The following is a 14,120-nucleotide window of genomic DNA, read 5'->3' as shown; positions in this document are numbered from 1 at the left end:
TAGATTCTGGATATTAGCCCTTTGTCAGATGGATACATTGCAAAAATTTTCTCCCATTCTGTAGATTGCCTGTTCACTCTGATGATAGTTTCTTTTGCTGTGCAGAAACTCTTTAGTTTAATTAGATCCCATTTCTCAATTATGGCTTTGTTGCCATTGCTTTTGGTCTTTTAGTCATGAAGTCTTTGCCCATGCCTATGTCTTGAGTGTTGTTGCCTAGGTTTTCTTCTAGGGTTTTTATGGTTTTAGGTCTAACATTTAAGTCTTTAATCCATCTTGGGCTAATTTTTGTATAAGGTGTAAGGAAGGGGTCTAGTTTCAGTTTTCTACATATGGCTAGCCAGTTTTCACAACACCGTTTATTAAATAGGGAATCCTTTCCCCATTGCTTTTTTTTGTCAGGTGTGTCAAAGATCAGATGGTTGTAGATGTGTGGTGTTATTTCTGAGGCCTCTGTTCTGTTTCATTGGTCTATATATCTGTTTTGGTACCAATACCATGCTGTTTTAGTTACTGTAGCCTTGTAGTATAGTTTGAAGTCAGGTAGCATGATCCCTCCAGCTTTGTTCTTTTTACTTAGGATTGTCTTGGATATATGGGCTCTTTTTTGTTCCATATGAAATTTAAAGTAATTTTTTCTAAATCTGTGAAGAAAATCAATCGTAGCTTGATGGGTAGAGTATTGAATCTATAAATTATTTTGGGCAGTATGGCCATTTTCATGATATTGATTCTTCCTATTCATGAGCATGGAATGTTTTGCCATTTGTTTGTGTCCTCTCTTATTTCCTTGAGCAGTGGTTTGCAGCTCTCCTTGAAGAGGTCCTTCACATCCCTTTTAAGTTGTATTCCCATGTATTTTATTTTTTTGTAGCAATTGTAAATGGGAGTTCACTCATGATTCGGCTGTCTGATTGTCTATTATTGGTGTATAGCAATGCTTGTGATTTTTGCACACTTTTGTATCCTGAGACTTTGCTGAAGTTGCTTATCACCTTAAGGAGATTTTGGGCTGAGAAGATGGGGTTTTCTAAATACACAATCTAGAAATACTAGAAAAAGTCAGCTTTAAAATCTTTCTTGGTTTCCTCATCCTAAGCCATGAAATTCATCCTTCAGGTACTTATCAATATCTCTGAATCTTTCCTTATTATCAGTTTGAATGAACAACTCAATAATGCAAAGTTTATACTAAGATTTCAACTTGAAAAAAATTCCCATATACGCTCTTTAGTAGCTTTGCCAAGATTTTTTTTTTCTACCTAACAATCCTTGTCAAATCAGGTATTAAAAAAAATAAACCTAACCATTGGGCTGATAAAAGCTAATTTATTCATTGGCAATTTTTGACAAGAATGAAATAGGCAATATTCTCAGATAGGAGACAATCAGCACCAAATTGAAAGTATTACAGCTTACTTATATTTTCTGTCTCTTTTATCACTCTCACCAGTTCCACTATAAGAGCAAACAAGTCCCAGAATACCTCTGCCAAATGTTCCAGATTAAACTGAAGAGGAAAATGGTTACTTTCTACACAGTCCAAAATGTTCAAGTTAGGACAATAGTGTACAAAAAGAGACCATCTATTAACAGGTTGTATGCACTTTACATGAAAACAGAAAAAGAAATAAAATATCCTAAGTAATTTCATGTGTCTCACCAAGTTGTTTTTTTTTAATAAACAAGTTTAGTAAGAAAATTTGCATGTTGCTATACCATCTATCCCTAAGGAAATGACCTACAAGACCTCAATTCCCCTAAGTAACCTTAGTCATCAAACTCAATGTCACCCTTTGCATTTAAATAATCAAAAATAATAATGCCTTAAGCAATTATCTGTTTAGTATACACTATATGCTCAACATTGTTTAAGACTCTGAAGTTAAAAGTGATCAGCAAAACTAACAGAAATCTCTTATTCTTGAAACTCAAATTATATTGAAAGAAGAAAGGCAAAAATTAAAGTAAGCAAAATTTGTGTAAGTAAAATGATTATAGGTGCTATGAATAAAAATTGAACAACAAAGGGAAGGGACCAACATGTAGAAATTAGAGAGGGAGAATGCAAGTTTGCAATTTTAAATAGGATGGTCAGGAAATGTCTCACCTAGCACATAACAAAAGACCTGAGGGAGGTTAGAGGGAAAGTCATGCAAATTTCTAGAAAAAGAGACAGGGAGGCTGGGCGCAGTGGCTCAGGCCTATAATCCCAGCACTTTGGGAGGCCAAGGCGGGTGGATCACGAGGTCAGAAGATCAAGACCATCCTGGATAACAGGGTGAAACCCCATCTCTACTAAAAATACAAAAAATTAGCCAGGCGTGGTGGCGGGCACCTGTAGTCCCAGCTACTTGGGAGGCTGAGGCAGGAGAATGGTGTGAACCCTGGAGGTGGAGCTTGCATTGAGCCGAGATCACTCCACTGCACTCCAGCCTGGGTGACAGAGCGAGACTCCGTCTCAAAAAAAAAAAAGAGAGAGAGACAGGGACTAGCTCCTTGGAGTGATCCTAGACAGCTTGGTGACTAGTGACGTTTTGACACAAATCATGAGAAGGAAGAGTAGAGGGGATAAAGACAAAGAGGTTGCGAACTGTGGAGTGTGGAGATCAGGTACAACCTTGTAATGATACAGATTTTAATCAGAGTAAGTTAGAAAATCAGATACACATTGTAATGATACAGATTTTAATCAGAGTAAGTTAGAAAACCACTGTTTGATCTGGAGCAGAGAATATCGTGAACTGGCTTACGTTTTAACAGGATCACTTTGGCTGCTGAGATAAGAATTAATTGAAGGGAATAAGGGTGGAAACAGGGAGATTGGTCTATACTCTGAGGAGGAGGGAACTGGGAATGAGAGGAGTCTAGGAGTGCTGTTTTGGATGTAGATATCTACTTATCATGAAGACAGAAACATCACCTAGGAAGTGGGTATACCCCGGTGTTCAAAAAAGATATAGGCAATGGATACTCATCTGGGAGTAATTCGTATACAGATAGTATTAAAGGCAGCAAGATTGAATGGTACCCCTAATTGAGTGAGCAGATAGTAAAAGAAAGGGCAACTGGAATAGAACAGGCAATAGAAGGGCAATAGGATAGCAAAGGTGGTGTAGTGTTTGTAGCATGTTTAGTCAGTGAGAGACTGAAATAGATCCCTTCACTCCATCCAAGTTTTTCTCATCCCCAGCATGGCCTAGAAGAGATCTATAGCAGAGAAATGAGCAACAAGGTGCCTGCCAGGGAGTTGTTCAGCCTCAGGTTTAGGAAAGAAAGAAAAAAAAACAACAACCATTCTTGGCCAAAGTTTTAGGGCCAAAAGCTCAAGCCTGGACCAACAGGAGGGTAGGCTAAGTTTCAGAGTATTGGCAGGACCAGCAAGAGCTAACTTGGGGCCAAGTTAGGAAGGACAGATTGGCCCTTCCTCAAAAGAAATCACCACCCAGAGACTGGACCAGAGCTTATCTTTTGCTGGATCTTTTATTTCAGTTGTGAAAAGTCAGTCCTTCCAATCCAACCCCATCAAACTATTGCCTTTCATATCCATTCAACACAGGCCTGGTGTGTAAAAGAATGATTAAGAAAAGAGGAAGGCAGAGAGTTCATAAACCTTGAAATTGGTAAAAATGGAAAGAAGAAAAGAGATAGGACTCAAGCCCCAGTCTTGAGCAAAATGGACAGCCTAGGGGATAATTCTAGAAGCAGGGGCGGCATGGAAACTTTTAAGCAGATTGATATCTAGTATTGTTTTTTACTTTTGCTGTATGCATACAGTAGCCAGTGTCCTTACATATTCTGCGATCTTTTGGGATAATTGTTATCTTCAAATTTTTGTAATTATTTTGTAATATTGGTGCTTTGGAAGAATAAAGAAATAAGGAAGGTGATCACATGGAGGACAAAAATCATGCACGGGAAGAAAGCAGCCACAGGAGTGGAGGTAAAGAATAGGAATGGAGAGCTGCCATGATACTAGGGAGAAGCAAGCTGCAGTGTGGATCCACCCAGGAGCAGAAGTGCATGCCCCCAAATAGATTTAGAAAAGCTCTTTTACTCCTGAAATGAAGCATAACTAGGTTTTGCTATTAGGTGAATAGAAGTCAGTCAGATGCAGACAGCAGGGTTATGGTGTTGTTGAAAAAAGTTAAAAAAATAACTTCCTCTCTAATTATTTCATCACGCTACCAATTACCGTGGTTTAAGCAAAACACAGGCCAAGGTAGGAGAGTCTTCAAGGTATAGCAGAGGTTAGAATTATAGAACGCTAAATTCAAATTCCTAGGTATGGATATCTATGATTGGGTAGACTGGGTAAATAACATTTCTGGGTTTCAATTTCCTCATCTGCAATATAAACATAGTATCAAAATTGTAAAGGTTTATGAATATTATAAACTATATTGACACAATATTATTATTCCAATTGATGTTATAAACTCCATACTTGTAAAATATTACCATATCAATATTGATAAACTGTGTGGCACATGGAAAATACCCTCTAAAGGATCCATATTATAATAAGGCAGCTTTAAGAAAAATTGTGAAATTAGCAAAGCTTGTTTGGTACTCAAGAGTTCCATTGATCATTCCACATCCTCCCTTCTGAAACATCATCATATTAAGAAAAAGTACTTCCATGTAACATAGTCAACAAAACTTTTATTGTCTTCACTCAAAAGGAGGACTAAAAAGTAGGGATTTTTGACAATGTGGCAGGCAGATGGAAGGTGGCATTTTTGGAATGAGTATTTTGATATATGTCAAGTCATACCATGGAAGTAACCACCCAATCTGTCTACTCAGTCTCAGCTTCAAAGGCAATTTCTTATTATTATTTCTCCTTCATTTTATTGCAGCTAACGGCTTCCCACTCCACTCCAGTCTTAATCGGCAATCCTACAAAACTACGAATCACTTTCAAGAGTTAAGTGAGAGAAAGAGAAGAGTTACTAAGCAGGGATTTAGCCAATCAATGGTTATTTAATAACCACTGACTACTCAGTTCAATTCAACTAACATGAGTTATGACAGGCCCTATGGATGGGTGTAATTATAAGAATGTCCTTGTGCTCTAGGGACATACTATCTGGCTGCAGATATTAGAGTTAACCACATCAATCAGTTAGAGAATAATAGTAATAACAATAGGTACTTCGAGCCCTTGCTATGCTTAAAGATCTAAATGTACTATGTTCAATATCTATAACAAGCTTATGAAGTAGGTATTTTTATACTAATGTTACGGAAGAAGAAATGAGTTCAGACCGGTTAAGTAGATTTTTCAGTATATGATGGTGTATAATGTTGAAAGAGATTATATTAACTATGAACATGATGCTATATATGAATGCATGTACCATTGATATTCTGAAAGGCTACCATGCAATGAATAATGGCTAGATGACAGCACAGCATCTGAAAAGGATAAATGTCATGGTATAGAAAATGGAAAAGGACCAATTAAAATAATTGATACATTAGTCAAAGGATGCATCCATTTTGATTATATCAAATATACAAGTATTTATGGAGTACCTATTGTGGTCAAGACACCATGTTAAATACTATGGAGGGAAATAAAGATTCTAAGGGGCATTTGCAACCTAGGTGGGATGGGAAGAAGGGAAGAGGAAATTAAGTAGTCAAAGATTCAAAGTACCATTTAATTCTTGGAGACAAGAATGTTCATAGTAGTGTTGTTAATACAACCAAAAAAAACTAGAAGAAAACAAAATACATTCCAGTAGGAAATCAGATAAATTGTAGAATATTCATAAAATAAAAAATTTTACAGCAGCAAAATACATTATCTACTGCTGTATATAACAACATGTATGACCTTCACAAACAAAGTGTTGAGGAACAAAAACCAATTGTTTTTAAAAAACAGAGGCTACATCTAGTAAGGTACCATTTATATAAACTTTGAAAATACTAAGCTTTAAAAATATATAATTTTTAGGGATACATATGTAATAAACGTATTATGAAAACCAAAATTTCTGGCAGAAAGTAAGAGGAATGCACTAGGAAAAGGATACATTGTAGTTTCAATTATATTGGGAATTTTCTATATACTAAGTATATACTTAATAGTCTACATAGTATACAAGACATATATAGATCAATTATTTGAATGCATGTATTTAAAAATAAAATTTAAAATCAATTTAAGGTAGTTGTAGATAATAATATACAACAGCATGAATTGCAAAAAAAAAAACTGATAGTAACTTAATTCTCAATCTTCACCTCAGATCTTGAGATAGATGCTATTATCTTCACATTATAAATGAGAACTATAAGCCACAGGGGCATTTGGGCTGTCTGATTCCAGAGCCCAGATAGTAATTGCTGCAGAAATTCAGACAGACATATCTGGGCTGGAGAGGCCAGGATGAACTTTACAGAAAGGTGTGCTTTATGGAAAGTTGGGTTTACATAGAGTGAGTCAGTGATTCACTTCAACCTCTAAAACAAAATTTTTTTTCTAATCCATGGAAATCTTTGTTTAGTTAGATATTCTGGGGAGAGGGTGTTATAAAACCCATGAAAGAAGAACAGCTCTGAAAACAAGGTGAAAATCCTCTCTCAACCTTCACCCTCAGCACTGCCACACTCCAAATGCTCATCAGATAAGATAAGCTCGATCTTCTCCTTTTTTGCCCAAGACTGCCTTGAGAGATGTTAAGGTTCATTATTAGATATTATTGACCAAGGTGCTTGGGATACCATTTCTGGTAGATGGTGTATGAATGTGTGTATTTTCCTATATGTTGTAAGATCTAGAGTGCCAAGAGTTGTGAGTAAAAGGAACAACGCCCAGGTCAGAAAAGCAAGAGGCAGCCTGGAAGGCCCTGTGGGATCTGATGTAGTTCACCAGGAGTGTGGCTTCCTCACAGGAGCTTGGGACCACAGCCTCCAAGAAGCTAGTAATGATTTCCCTCAAAAGTCCACTCTGCATATTTCTCTCTTAATTATGTAGCAGAATCAAGCAATTAGTCCTGGATGTGGGAGCAGAGGGAGGAGGCAGAGGGCTATCTTTATGTAAATATCCTCTCATCTGGACTCACAAAGAAAAATCCCAAAGGAAGATGTCATTTTGGATCAAACAATATAATCAAACAAAATAATCACAAAACAGAGATAGTACAATATGTACCTAAGAAACATCTAGTAAGCCATTTTGTCTAGTGTGAAGAGTTTAATAAAGCTGGAAAGGCTAGCTGATTAAAAAGAAAGCTAATTAGTTTAAATTTTTATCCACAAAGCAATGGGAAGATACCGAGATATTTTCAGCAAGGGAGCCTCATGTGGTCATAGTAACATACCTTGGTTTCATCTTCACCTCTAATTTTCCATTCTTTCCAAGAGTAAAAACTGTTACCTATAACCGATACCATATTTAGGGTGAGGAAAAAGTAGAAAACATAAAATAGAGAAAAAATAATCATAAAACCTAATGAAAAATAAATCTCAAAAATAGTCTCATTTGCACCATAAAGTTCAAAGCCAAGATGAAATTGTAAGGAATGTATCCACTGACAAACATTCTTCTTTGCCAAGTGTTCGGGGTGTGAGAGAATTATTGCAAAGGGGAATAAAGGTCGTTCCAGATGCAATCCAAGAAAACTGCTGTCTATTTGTGTGTATCTATAAATGCCTTCTCAACATTTAATTAAATAGCAAATGTTATTTCCAGTGTCAAATTCTGCAGATTATGAGAATATTTTTACAGCAGTGCACTTTTCTAACATGTATATAAACAATTCAGCATTTGATCTATTTGATTCCAAGCAACTTTGACCTTCACAATGCTGACATCTTGTTTTGTTAAGGCATAGGCACAGTTTATACCATAAAAAAGATTTAATTGCAGGTCTTATTAATTCACAATTTCTGCTGTGTTTGAAGATTTTTACATTTCCTTTGAATTGAAATTTAAAAGGGAGAAGTGTGCACATAGCGTGTTATTGCAAAAGTGGCCCATTCCCTTCTCTGAGCTATAACACTTAAAGAAGAGAGGATTTGAAAAACACCAGAGTGCTTAAAGAATATTATTTCTGAAATTTTAATTATACTGGGTCATAATGGAAAATTAAAATCACTTTCAATGTGATTTTATGATTCATTTTGCTATTGTAGGAAACAATTGTAGTTTGGTTTACCAGAACAGAAAAATAAAAATCCACATCTGTAACTGGAAAAGAGCTCCTTTGAATTCTTCCTTCTTTTCAATAACCATTATTAACAATATTTTAGCAAGACACTCCTTGTCATAGGTGCTCTTAAAATCCTGAATTCTATGAAAAAACAAAATATAATTCCTATTATTTTAAGGTAGGCAATTTTAGCATTGTTAGATAAGGCATGAGAATACACACGACTCCTTAACATCTAACACTCTAAATTATCAATGAAAAACAACAACTTATTTTGAAGTGAGATAACATTTTATCACTGTACATTAGTTTTGGGCGAGAAGAAATAGTTTATTAATTATTTATTCTGAATGTATCAAGAAAAGTAATTTTAAAACATGCTATAAATAGGGTTCACATAATTCTTAATTTATTCTTCATACTCTGAGATGAAATAAATGTTATGAGTTCATTGTATATTTACCAGTGAGTAGATTTACTAGAACAGTTATTGAATTGTATATATTGAATTGTATAAGGCACAGTTTAAGTGTATAATATATTTCTTCTTTTATTATTTTATTTATTTATTTATTTATTTATTTTAGAGACAGGATCTCTGTCTGTCACCCAGGCTGGAATGCAGTTGTACAATCATAGGTCACTGCAGTCTCAAACTCCAAGCTCAAGCTATGCTCTTTCCTCAGCCTTCTGAGTAGCTAGGATTAGAGGCATAGCCCATTATTCCCAGCTAATTTTGAATTTTTTGTAGAGACAGGATGTCACTATGTTGCCCAGGTTGTGCTCAAACTCCTGTCTCAAATGATCCTCCTCCCTCAGCCTCCAAAACCTGGGATTACAGGTAGGAGCCATGGCACCCAGCCTTAGTATATAATTTCTTATTAACACCTTAATCTAGTTTAAAAATATCTATTTTCCAATCTTAGGTGTTAGAAATTATAGTATCCCATCCTTTACTTAATGGCTATTTCTGCATATATATACATTTAGTTAGGATATACTTATTATTCAGCCAATTGGCTTGAGAAAACAGTGGTAGAATTGTTGGGTTGACACCTCTAAAATGCTGCCAGAGGAACTGTTTGCATGACTCTAGATAAAAGAAGAAAAAAAACCAAAATATAAGTTTTTGTTCAGTTATCCTACTAGTACTCATCAGAAATGTGCCCTAATATAGTAACATTTGGATACCTAAAAATGGAGAATGTGGCAATCCCTGAGTAGAACATATTATGAGCAGTCATCACACACCTTTATGCTCACTGTAATCAATGTAGGCCTTTATGTGCAATAGCCAATAGACCTCATCTTTCCCACAAACTTTGGGATGTCCTCCATCAGTCAGCAGCATCATCATTAACCCAACTTTCTAAACCAAAGAAATGGGAAGAAGCACTCTTGATGCCTCGTTCTCCCTCACCTCTCATATATAAATATCACAAAGTTGTGTCCATTTTACCACCTAATTATTTTCAAAATCTCCTCATTCTTCTCAAGAGTCCATTACTCTTGTTCAGACCACAGGGTTTACAGCACACTCCCTTAACTGGGCTCATTGCCTCCACCTTTATTCTTCTCTAAGATGTTCTCCACATTGCAGCCAGAAACATCTTTCTAACATGGAACTCTGATCAAGTTACTCCACCACTTATGCATCCTAGTGATTCCCCAATACCTGCAAGATAAAGTTCCCAAGGCAATATGACCCCTGATTCCTTCTCTATCTTCAGCAATTCCATTGGCCTCTTTCATTCTTTAATTCCTGTCATACTGAACCATCAACATTTCTCCCTATACCCATGGTCTATCTCAACACTGAACACTTCAATCATACTGTAGTCTCTGCCTGAAATGTCCTCCTTCTCCTCTCTCACACCACATTTGCCTAGGCAACTACAGCTCATCTTTCAGAATCCAGCTTAGAATTCCACTAACTTGACCTTCTCAGAAACTTCCCAAGTCTTGGTTAAGTACTCCCTTCTTTGACCCTCCATTGCATCCCCATGGTTACCTCTGCCATAGAACTTATGATGTTATGTCATTGTTACCTGTTTACTTGTGTCTCTCTATCCTGCTGGACTATATGCCCTTTAAAGCAAGTAGAGCACATTACTCATCACTCAATCTCCAGAACCAAATTAATGTTCTGTGTGTAGTAACACATACACAAATATAGACAAATAGATTAAAGATTAATTTGTAGCCCAAGGTGACATTCTAGAGAAAATACTTTAAAATAAGTTTGAAAAAAAGAAATGAATGTAAGAAAAATCCAACTTTTTGTTCAATATTAATGCATATACTACTAAATATTTGTATGTTTATGCCTTGCCTTACCTTCTTTCAAAAATATTTTGAAGTGGTTTACAATAAACATGTATTTACATACTTTATCTCAGACTGATATTTTTTAGGCATGGTCTTTTTCCATATGGCTTCCCTGTGTTGTTATGCATGACTAGGTAAAGCTAATATTAGGGTGCAAGAATTACTTGGTTTGTCTATTCCTTCTTTCAGTTACCATAATCCAGTGAATTTGAAATTTTAAAGAAAGACAGCTTTCCCAATGGCCCTAGTACTTAGATTATTTTTACAAAGCGTTCCAGTAAATCTTACCTAAGCACAATATAGTAATACTTCACATCAACTTTCAAATTATTAAATTTTAAATTTTACTAATCTTTTAAACCTTTTTGTTATTCCCATTTCCTTTACGCTGGTTCTATCGCCATAAATAATCCACTTCAAATCCTAACAAAATACATCCAATAATATGACATTTGTATCTGAAATAAGCAATTTTCACATGCTTATTTTGTCTGAGATTTTGTTAATTATTAATGATATTTTGGATGTGACCATATAATTTTAAAACTTATGAAACTGCATCTTTATTACTTTCATTTGAACTAAGACGTATATTAAGTATGAAAGTGTGTGATTTTCAAGAATGGCGCTATAATATGTTTGTTTTCCCCAGTAACTAATTCATCAGTCAACCCCATTTTAATGTTCGCAGCTGACCCAGCATACCTGGAGACATTTGTTTCTCATAGAACTTGTTTAGATATATTAGTGTGGTTGGCTGGAATCTGAGAGAGCCATTTCAACACAAATTGTATTTATGGTGATCACTGAACAACATAGATGAGCCAAAGGTTACAGACTTTTAGATAGAATTCTCTGCAGTGTGTTGCAATGTGTCACATGCCATGTATCTTCTACATGTAAAGACATCAATGCTCTGGCTTTTATGCTAGTTTTTTCTTCTTCTCCCTGTCTTTGGCTGTAAGAAGCAGCCCCTTTGTTTGTAAGGGGCAAACAAAATCAACTATACCATTAATAACTACAGCAGATTTCAGTAGAGGTCAGGGAAATTCTTTCCTGTCACTGTTTTTCAATCTTTGTACTATTACACTTTAGGCTAGTTAATTGTTTGTGTTGGGGGCTGACTTTTGCATTATAGAATGTTTAGCAGCATTCCTGTCCTCTACCCACTAGATGTCGATAGCAACATCTCCCCCAGTTCTAACAACAAAACATGTCTCCAGACATTGGCAAATATCCTTGGGCCGTGGAGAAAACATCACCTTCAATTGAAAACCACTGGGCCACTCTAATGCCTTTAAGGTAAGAAGGAGTCCTAGTCAAGCTTATGTTTCATAACTGAAATGTCTTCTGGCTCAAATGTAGTTTTCTAAATATTTAATGTTTATGTTTATATAATTCTAATGCTCAAACCATGCTATGTTCTCTTTGCTTGCATTTTTGATCCTAACATAAAATCTATCCAAGAGAGTGTTTCTCTTGTTATTTCCAGCTAAAGCCAATCTCTGCACCACTCCTATTCCCTTTCACTCATTCAGGAACATTGTTTCAATGATTTGTTCCCTCTCTCCCTCCTTTTTTTTTTTTTTTTTTTGACATAGTTGTTGCCCAGGCTGGAGTGCAGTGGCACAGTCTTGGCTCACTGCAACCTCTGCCTCCCAGGTTCAAGTGATTCTCCTGTCTCAGCCTCCCGAGTATCTGGGACTACAGGCACCCACCACTATGCCCAGCTAATTTTTGTATTTTTAGTAGAGATGGATTTCACTATGTTGGTCAGGCTTGTCTCCAACTCGTGACCTCAAGCAATCCACCCGCCTCGGCCTCCGAAAGTGCTGGGACTACAGGCGTGAGCCACCGTGCCCGGCCCTCTCTCTCTTACATGGAAATTTTTCCTCTCTCTATTGAATCATTACCAGAGTATAATATGCTGATCTCACATATATGTGAAATTTTAAAAAGTTACATTCACAGAGGCAGAGAGTACAATGGTGGTTACCAGGGGCTGGAGAAGGGGGATGGACAGATGTTGGTCAAAGGGTACAAAATTTTGGTTAGACAGTGACTATAGTTAATAACAATGCATTATATTTTGAAAATTGCTGAGAGAGTAGATTTTAATTGTTCTCACCACCAAAAAAAAGTAAGATAATGCACACGTTAATTATCTGGATTTAGCATTCCACAATGTATACATATTTCTGAATATCAGGTTGAACACAATAAATATATGCAATTTTCATTTGTCAATTTAAATAAATGTTTTTTAAAAAGAATATATCATGCTGTTATTCATATCATCTTCAAAAATAAATTAAAAATATATGATTTTAAAACTGTCTATTGCCCCTACATCTCCCAGATACTGGGCCATATCTTCCTCGCATTTGAGAAAACCCTTCAAAAGTTCTGAAGATTCACTCTTACTAATTCTTTCTTCTCATATGCTGTCGAATCTACTCCAATTAGGCACACACAGTGTCCAAAACAGTACAAAGAACAGGAAATAAATTACAGTGCTATGGTTGTGCAGGACCCTCTTTCACATTCCTCAAACTGTCAGGACCTCTATTTTCTTTGCCTACAAGAACTCTGGCCCAGGTAGCAAAGTAACTAGACCATAGACTGTACTAACAGCTCCATGTGTTGCTTTCATTTCCAGATCCTCTATAAGTTTCTCACTTCTGGGCAGGAAATGTTTTAATATCTTCCCTTCTATGTAAACAAATGATCCATGTCATATCCTGCATCCTCCCACTAAGCGGTTCCACAAAGCACTGCCAACGTAAGTCAAATCTAAAACCATTTTTCTCTCAATGAGAGGTGACAGAGTGCTGGCAGGCCTCGCAGACCTCGCTTGCTCTCAATGCCTCCTTGGCCTCAGCACCCATTCTGGCCACACTTGAGCAGCCCTTCAGCCCACCGCTGCACTGTGAGAGCCCTTCTCTGGGCTGGCCGAGGCCCGAGCTGGCTCTGTCCGCTTGCAGGGAGGTGTGGAGGGAGATGCATGGCTAGGAACTGGGGCTGCCTGCGGTACTTGCGGGCCAGCACAAGTTCCAGGTGGGCGTGGGCTCCGTGGGCCCCTCACTTGGAGCTGCCGGCCAGCCCCACCTGCCCCAGCCAATGAGGAGCTTAACACCCTGGCCAGCAGCTGTGGAGGGTGAGCCGGATCCCCCAGCAGTGCCGGCCACCAGGGCTGAGGAGTGCAGGTGCAAGGCGCCGGACTGGCAGGCAGCTCCACCTGCGGCCCTGGTGCAGGATCCACTGGGTGAAGCCAGCTGGGCTCCTGAGTCTAGTGGGGACTTGGAGAACCTTTATGTCTAGCTAAGAGATTGTGAATGCACCAATCGGCACTCTGTATCTAGCTCAAGGTTTGTAAACACACCAATCAGCACCCTGTGTCTAGCTCAGGGTTTGTGAATGCACCAATTGGCACTCTGTATCTAGTTAATCTGGTAGGGACTTGGAGAACCTTTATGTCTAGCTAAGGGATTGTAAATACACCAATCAGCACCCTGTATCTAGCTCAAGGTTTGTAAACACACCAATCAGCACCCTGTATCTAGCTCAAGGTTTGTAAACACACCAATCAGCACCCTGTATCTAGCTCAGGGTTTGTGGCTGCAC

General features: G+C 37.3%; 1 long non-coding RNA gene across 1 annotated transcript in view; it reads left to right on the top strand.

Annotated features, from left to right (window-relative positions):
* The first annotated feature begins 10,249 nt into the window (after positions 1 to 10,249).
* Positions 10,250 to 14,120, top strand: part of LOC129039178 (uncharacterized) — a 68,003-nt gene continuing 64,132 nt past the window's right edge. Inside the window, exons 1-3 of the long non-coding RNA XR_008503279.2 lie at positions 10,250 to 10,318; positions 11,236 to 11,243; positions 11,670 to 11,798. This is a non-coding gene — a long non-coding RNA (uncharacterized LOC129039178). The remainder of the gene's footprint in view (positions 10,319 to 11,235; positions 11,244 to 11,669; positions 11,799 to 14,120) is intronic.

This window comes from Pongo pygmaeus, chromosome 5 (genome assembly GCF_028885625.2).
Source record: "Pongo pygmaeus isolate AG05252 chromosome 5, NHGRI_mPonPyg2-v2.0_pri, whole genome shotgun sequence".
NCBI classification, from domain to species: domain Eukaryota; kingdom Metazoa; phylum Chordata; class Mammalia; order Primates; family Hominidae; genus Pongo; species Pongo pygmaeus.
Note: the sequence above shows the minus strand (reverse complement) of the source record. Positions and strands in the feature narration are given on the sequence as shown.